The sequence below is a fragment of the Hordeum vulgare genome, chromosome 6H (genome assembly GCF_904849725.1).
Source record: "Hordeum vulgare subsp. vulgare chromosome 6H, MorexV3_pseudomolecules_assembly, whole genome shotgun sequence".
Classification (NCBI taxonomy): domain Eukaryota; kingdom Viridiplantae; phylum Streptophyta; class Magnoliopsida; order Poales; family Poaceae; genus Hordeum; species Hordeum vulgare.
In genome coordinates, this window is record NC_058523.1 from 47,610,120 (window position 1) to 47,618,543 (window position 8,424).

Sequence of the window (8,424 nt, forward strand, 5' to 3'; positions counted from 1 at the left end):
GGCGTACCTATACCTGTTGGTGTGTTGAAGTAATCTGTGAGCCACGGGGACTCAGCAATCTATGACCTCGGTGCCAGAACTAGTCAAGTTATTAGGTAAGGAAGGTTCAGTGTTTAGGTTGCAGCATCCTAAGCTTTTATGGTGGCTAACTTACATAGAATAAGTTATTGATGGTGGTCTACACTAGCGGGCGAAGACTAGCTGATCAATAAGTGATCCTGAACACCTACTTGCGTCAATCATAACCCCACCGTGTTCCCGATCGAAGAGGGGTCTTCGAAGGGGACAGTCACGGTTACGCACACAATTGGCAATTTTATTAGATTATGTTCAAGTTATCTATAACCGGATGTTAACAAATATTCCAAGTTGCCACATAACCGCGGGCACGGCTTTCCGAAAGATTAAACCCTGCAGGGGTACTTCAACTAGTCCATCACAAATGGTCACAGGTCGCAAAGTAATCCTCTATCACGATTCTTGTGATCTCGTTGGATTCCTTAGAGGAAAACCTCAACTCTGGGGAGAACCAAAGCTTCACCGGGATTCCTATACGCAAGATATATCGCTAAGGTAAGACAAGACTAGCAGGACCTCCCGTCGTGTCGACGACCCCGATAAGAGCCGCGTATCTCAGTCTCAGGACACGGAGGATGAGCGACGCATACAGTGGCCTGATAGACATCTCTCCAGTTGCCCTGAGTTGGCCCCGCACAGTGCTCTGGTTTGGACCAACACTCATGAGGAGCACTGGCCCGGGTTGTTGATTAGTTCCTCGGGGTAGCTATTCCCTATGCAGATTATTATTAAGTGATTAGCAAATTAACACCAATGTTGGGTCCTGCCGGACAAGTCTTAACACTACACGATTTATCAAGGGGGTCCCCATAACAACCCCGAACGTGTTAGGAGCGATCACTTATGGAATCAAACACCGGTAGCCGGAAACTATGGCGGCAATAACGGAACAAAACACCTGGCAAAAGGCTAGGCCTTCTGTTATTTACCAAGTATATAGGTGCGTTAATTAAATAACAGATTTAACATAATGACATCAAACTCATGTTATCACATGAGACAATTGCACCTTCAACTAGCAACGCTAACCTTAGTAGTTGAGCAAGCCTACTTAGCCATTCAATATTTGCTAGGAGAGGGAAAAGTGTTTGGGTTTCATGGAAATACCAGGAGGCAATTATTTCAGTGGTAGGCAGCGAGCATATGACGAAAGAAACGTGAATCTAGCATAACAAGTCTAGAGATGGGATCAAGGTCATATCATCTTGCTTGTGATGTCCTCACCTTGGAACTGCTCTTGTTCGTCCTGCACGTACTCTCCCGGATCCACGTACTCGTTCTTCGATCCCGGTGCTACCCAACATAAAAATGGGATCCAATGAACAACATCACAACAAGATGCAACAAGCACATGATGCATGAGATGAAAATGAACATGCATCTCTATTAGTCACTATCACAAGCATGAGAAGAAATACAAACTTCTGGACAAAACTGCACTCTAAGCTATCTTGACATGGATGAAGATGGCATGAACAGATGGGTCACACGGAAACAATGCAAAAACATATAAAGAATGTTACGAATGGAGCTACGGATCAACCAAAAACAACGAAACAAGAAATAGAGTCATACGTATCAAATCCATCACAACACACTCGAATGGCATACTTCTGGTATTCCCAGGTTGCCAAAACACAAAACAACCAAGTATGGATGGGGTGGTGCAAAGAATATCACCACACCATCAACTATGCACTCACAAGCATAAAAAACATCAAAACTATACATTCTGTCCTAAACAACATCATAGCAGTTTGAGAGTTACATGCAAAGCACCTATAGCCACCCAAATGTGCCAAATAGGATATGTGGCAGAAGCTATTAAAAAGATCTACAAGCATGAGCAAAAATATAATACAAAGGAGTTTCACACAGAAAGTTCTACAACTGCTAACTTGGACAAAAATATCAGTTTCCACGGACTTAGTGAAAATCTCAGATTCTCACTAGCTGCTTATACTCTGAAGCATTTTGACAGCACCCAAAACAATATCTACAGGAAGCCAAATGGAATGAAAATTGATAGAAGAGCTAGACAAACACAAAAGCTACAACTTCTCAGTTGATTGCAGGGGCTGATTCTCAACACATAAACTTCTACAAGCACAACTACAAGGGAAGAAAATAACAGGAGTCTCTCAAACTTAGTGAAAATCACAGATTTTCACTAAACTGGAATTTTCAGCCACATGCCTACTTTGACTAGGCACAACTTGCACATATGAACTCCTAAGCATGAAACAAACCAACATGCTATAGAGGGGTTCACCCTCTACTGCCACAACAAGGAATCAACCTCTTGGGCTCATCACATCACATGGAACCAAGCTCTAAACTTTGAACAAAACAGAAATATGACATTCCCAGAAAGTGTTCCAAAGTGGAATCTGAACCCACCATTGGATTCCTGGGATGATCCTACCCCAAAAACATATATAATACATAGGAACTTGCATAGAACAATTGGGCACAAAGCTAAGAAGAAAAAATACATGGAATCACATGAGGTGAATAGTGCATCATCACATGCTACTCACTAGATCATCACCTACACATGCATATGCACACTCTCACAAGTCCAATGGTGACATGAGGGTTTAGACCTCATGTGTGTGTGCCATAGCACATCACCATTCACACACTTACTCTAGCATACACCACTCACATACATACAATTCATAACATGCATTCCTACACCCACACATACTAGCTTGCTCATGTGCTCATCAAGGCACATCATGCCTTGGGCATGTGTGTGACACACACACAAGCACACATCACAAGGAAATCTCACAAACACATGCACATGGAGATATGCATATACACCACCCTTTGGGTGCTTGCACCACACAAGTAAACATGCATAGGAGTTGCACCACATGTAGACATAAGCATGAGCACATCATAAACACAAAGTATGTGGGGGGGGGGACCCACACACACACACACAAAATCTTACACACACCAGTGCATGATCTCAACACCAAGCATATGAGTAGACACACACACATGCACACAAAGCCTACACATGCAACAACTCCACATGCTAGCAAAATAACTAGTCAACCTATTATTTGTGAGGAGAAAAATATATCTATCAAAGTGATCCTAGCAGGGCACAACAATTAACATAGCCAACAAATGCAAATCTGAAAAGAAATGACAAAAAAAGGAATGGGGTGGGATTCAAACCCAAGACCCCTGGTCACCAACACACAAGCAAACCACTCTGCTACTATCCACTTGCCCGATAGAACAGGGATGACAAGCAGGGTAAGGTGCTACTGAAGCTACTGTTACTACTGTGCCGAAATAACTTAGCAAAAAGGGGGTGGCGCCGCGGGGTTTCGATCCCACGACCGCCTGATGCAACAACATGCCACCTACCACTACATTGTGCTATGAAACTTGACAGAGAGGAGGAGTAAACTCTATTGAGAAATCCCCTCTTGTATTTCCTCTGCCCGACGGTGGCCGGAACAGGGGAATTACCTCGTCGGCGTTACAAACTAAATTAGTCTACAACTCATCGATGGAAGGGAATAGGGGTTCCCAGGGTTCCATTTCTACCACTAACTCTACTCGAGGAGGCCTACAACTCTTGATCCACGATGCGCGGTGGCGTCAGGGACTGAGAAAGAACACGACGACGAAGCTATGCCCTATGCGCTGGATCTATCGACAGGAAGGGGAAAGGAAGGCTTGGGCTCACCCACTGGACGAGGGTGTCGTGCCTGTCGGAGAGGACGAAGAGGAAGGAGTGGAAGTAGCTGCGTCGGGGAGGAAGCCGCCGTCGTCGAAGAAGGGGAAGCAGAGCAGATCCGCTTCTCCTAGCTGCGGGAACGGGATCCTTGAAGGTCCCTCATGCTAGCCGAGGGGTTGGAGAGGATGTAGAGCCATGGCAGCGACGACGAGGACCTCCTCAACTTGCGGCCATGGCGGAGGAGCTCGTTCCCTTACCTGATGCCGATGACAGAGAGGGAGGAGGAGATGGGAAAGAGGTGGCAGCGCAAGGGAGGAACCCTAGGCTTGCACGGACGCCAAGGGGGTTATATGGAGGAGGAGGAGGCGAGGGATGCGTGCTACTGCAATAAAAGAACTTCCAACTGCGCCAGAAACAAGCGTGCTGACGGGAGACTATTCTTGTCTTGATACTCCTCAGCAACAGCACCAGGAATCCTTCTGCTACGGCTACACCTTTAGGGACTTCCTTGGGAAATATGCAAAGGATTCCCCCGTGGCCTTGGAGCCTTGCGGTGGTGTTCCCTTGAAGCAGAAAGGGTGATGTAGCACAGCCGCAGTAAGTATTTCCCTCAGTTTTGAGAACCAAGGTATCGATCCAGTGAAGGAATATCACAAGTACCTGCACAAACACAAAGAGCTTGCACCCAACGCTATGAAGGGGTTTTCAATCCCTTATAGATTGTTTGCCAAGTGAGAACTGAAAGCAACAAAGAAACAAAGCAAAGTAAAAGCGAAAGTGGAAACGATAGGTGTGAATAGACCCGGGGGCCGTAGTGTTCACTAGTGGCTTCTCTCATGAAAGCAAGTAGACGGTGGGTGAACAAATGACTGTCGAGCAATTGATAGAACCGCGCAAAGTCGTGACGTTATCTAAGACAATGATTATATCTATAGGCATCACGTCCAAAACAAGTAGACCGATACTTTCTGCATCTACTACTATTACTCCACACGTCGACCGCTATCGAGCATGCATCTAGTGTATTAAGTCCAAAAGAATAGAGTAACGCCTTAAGCAAGATGACATGATGTAGATGGACAATCTCATATCTATGATAAAAGCCCATCTTGTTACCCTTGATGGCAACAACACGATGCGTGCCTTGCTGCCCCTTCTGTCACTGGGAAAGGTCACCACACGGTATGAACCCAAAACCAAGCACTTTTCCCATTGCAAGAATCATAGATCTAGTTGGCCAAACAAAACCCAAGACTCGGAGAGACTTACAAGGATATCAAATCATGCATATAAGAAATCAGCAAAGACTCAAATATATATCAAAGATAATCTGATCACAAATCCACAATTCATCGGATCTCAACAAACACACTGCCAAAGAGGATTACATCGGATAGATCTCCATAAAGATCATGGAGAACTTTGTATTGAAGATCCAAGAGAGAGAAGAAGCCATCTAGCTACTAACTACGGACCCGTAGGTCTGAAGTGAACTACTCATGAGTCATTGGAGGGGCGATGATGTTGATGAAGAAGCCCTACAACTCCAAAGTCCCCTCCGGCAGGGCACCGGGAAGGGTCTCCAGATGAGATCTCGCGGAAACGGAAGCTTGCAGCGGCGGAAAAGTGTTTTCGTGGATGCCCTGATTTTTTCTGGATTTTTAGGGAATTTATAGGCCAAATACCTAGGGCAGGGGAGCGCCAGGGGGGCCACAAGCTTGGTTGCCGCGGCCTCCCCCCTGGCCGCGGCAACAGGGCTTGTGGGCCCCCTATGGGCCCACTTGCTTGGCCCTCAAGCCTCCCGATCTTCTCCCTTTCTGGAAAAATTCATTTCGGGGATTTTATTCCGTTTGGACTCCGTACCAAAATCAGATCTGAAAAGAGTCAAAAACATAGAAAAACAGGACCTGACACTTGGCACTGAGTTAATAAGTTAGTCCCAAAAAGATATAAAAGGTAAACAAAACATCCAAAGTTGACAAGATAACAGCGTGAAACCATAAAAAATTATAGATACGTTTGAGACGTATCAATGCGCGCCTCGACGTCCGTGAGACGGCGTTGCTGCTGGCGCGCTGTCTCTGTCTCTCTGGCGAACTGACGGGGGAGGAGGAAGGAACGCCGTCTACATAAAGGGTTGCGCGCGAGGAGGTTGGGCCAGCTTGTGGGAGGAAGCCCACTAGATGGCACCAGATAGGAAAAAGAAAACCCTCTGGGGTTTTCTAATTTAAAACCAATAGAGAAAAGAAATAAAGCAAAGGCAGATCTGTTGGAGTTAAAAATAAAACAAAATACCCCTGGTCATAAGGGAATTATGACCCATTTAAATAAAATGGAAAAGGAATATTTGGAGCAAATAAATATTTACAAAACAGAATTTATTTGATCTGCTTTGTGAATACTTGCACCTTTAAAACATAGGTTCAAAACAACAAATTCATAGCATCACATCCACCACAAATAATACTAAAGCATTGGCATTTTTGAAACAGGGATGGAGCAAAAGAATCTTGGTCTTGAGATGAATAGAGAGGTGAAGTTTTGTAAAACCTATTGCAACTAACATAAATGCTTCCTACTTACAAACAACACCCACATCATTCACATATCCATCATCACATGTCATCACACCACACACACATGATCACAAGGCAACAACACAAATAAGCATGGAATGAATTGGATGCATGCATGCAAAGGAAAACAAAACAAGGTGACACATGAAATAACACATGCATTGATCTCTCATGGGACTGGCATGATGGACCCACATATAGAAGGTTTCAATTAAGGCAAGTTACACTCTTGGGGCATTACACCTATCCTTAGGAAGGATTCCAAAGCCATGAGGGCCATGAAATCACCCACATCCAGGTGCATCTCAAGATAGCAGAGGGAATCAAGAGATGAGAGATAGGGCGATACCTAAGCCGCCCCGTCGACTGAATGAATCAGCGGCTGCGCTGGATCCTGACCAGATCCGCCTCGCGCCGACCTCCGGTGCTTCCCCGTCCCCCACGAATCACCAACGGCCGGCCGCCGCCGAGCGCTGACGCGGTGGTTGCTGATGGCCACGGCCACGGGCGTGTGATGGCCAGACTCGGCTCATGCACCTCATCCTGAGGTAGTAGGAGCTCTCCCACGGAGGTGACCGCTAAAGCCCGAAACGTTGGAGGCGCGCGCCATCGAGGGAGCTCGAGATGCGGCGGATCCTGCCGATCTCGACCGTATTCCGCGATGGAGGAGCGAGGACGCGCACCACGGATAGGATGGATGGGGCACGGCGGCAGAGGCGGGCGCCACACAGAGGATGGATGGGGACGTCGGTGCCGGCGGTGGGCACCATGGATAGGATAGATGGGGGCGCGGCGACACCGGCGGAGGAACCCTCATGTTCTCGTGACTTACACAGGAACTGCAGGTTGAATACACAAAAGTGAAGGGGCTTTTGTGCAAAAATACCGACGATACATGCTTTATTATTAGGGAGAGATTAAAAACCAAGTCGCTCGTCGCCGCAGCGCTGACGCCATCCTGCACCGTGCACAGTTCCGTATGGTCAACCCGCCCGACACCCGCTAGCCCGCCAACCTCCCACCATTCTACCGTTACTCCTCAAGAGAAGTGATGGGTGTTAATGCCCGCATCATGGACCCGCGCGTCCGAACAAGGTCGGCCTTGACAGAGCAAGGGCCCTAGTGGAAAACGATGAACTTTTTCTGTGAGTAACATGTATACGAGCATTTGATTTTTCTTATACTCTCCCCGATTCAAACTAATTGACGCAGTCATCATATAATCACAGGGAGTATTTGAATCAGTGCTCAAAATCACGATAAAACAAAATCGAATGCATCACAAAATCAAGTGCTCATTTTTTTCTGTTACAATTGCTACTGGGTTAAGTACACGTCATAGTGATTTGGAAAACAGGACTCGTCATACTTTCTCATTAAATATTTAAAAAATATAACAAAGCACAAACAAATTTTGTTGCCGGTGTTGTTTTCTTGCATTTGGGGCTCTACGCCAGTGCATGTTGGCCCGCTAGCTGCAGTCTGCATTGCGCGACGGGTGTGTTTTATATGGTTTGCAGGCTGCCTAATCAAACGTGTTAATCTACATGTCATGTATGGCAACAAAAAATAGAAAATCTACATGTGGTAGATACTAGGGCGGCCCCCTTGGCATGGGAGCTCCTATGCAGCGCTGCAGGCGCCCATTAACGATCCGATGCCTGCAGCGCTGCTAGCATGGGCTTCCCACTAAAATGCTGTTTTTTTTCTTATAAAAAATATATAAACAAAAAAGTTTATAAATTTGAATCAAATTTAAAAAAAGTTCTTACCTTTAAAAAAAGCTTCATCAATTTTAAAAAAAGTTCATCAATTTGAAAGAAAGTTCATTGAAAATGAAAGAAATTCATCCAATATAGGAAAAGATTATTAACTTTTTTGAAAAGTTCAACAAATTTGACAAAAGTTCATAAAAATAAAAAAATAGTTCACGTATTTTTTTAAAAGTTCATTGAATTGGAAAAAAAATCATAAATTCTAAAAAATTTCATCCATTTTCAAAAAAAATGTTCATCAAATTTTAAAAAAGTTCATCGACATTCAAAAAAGTTCATGAATCTCATA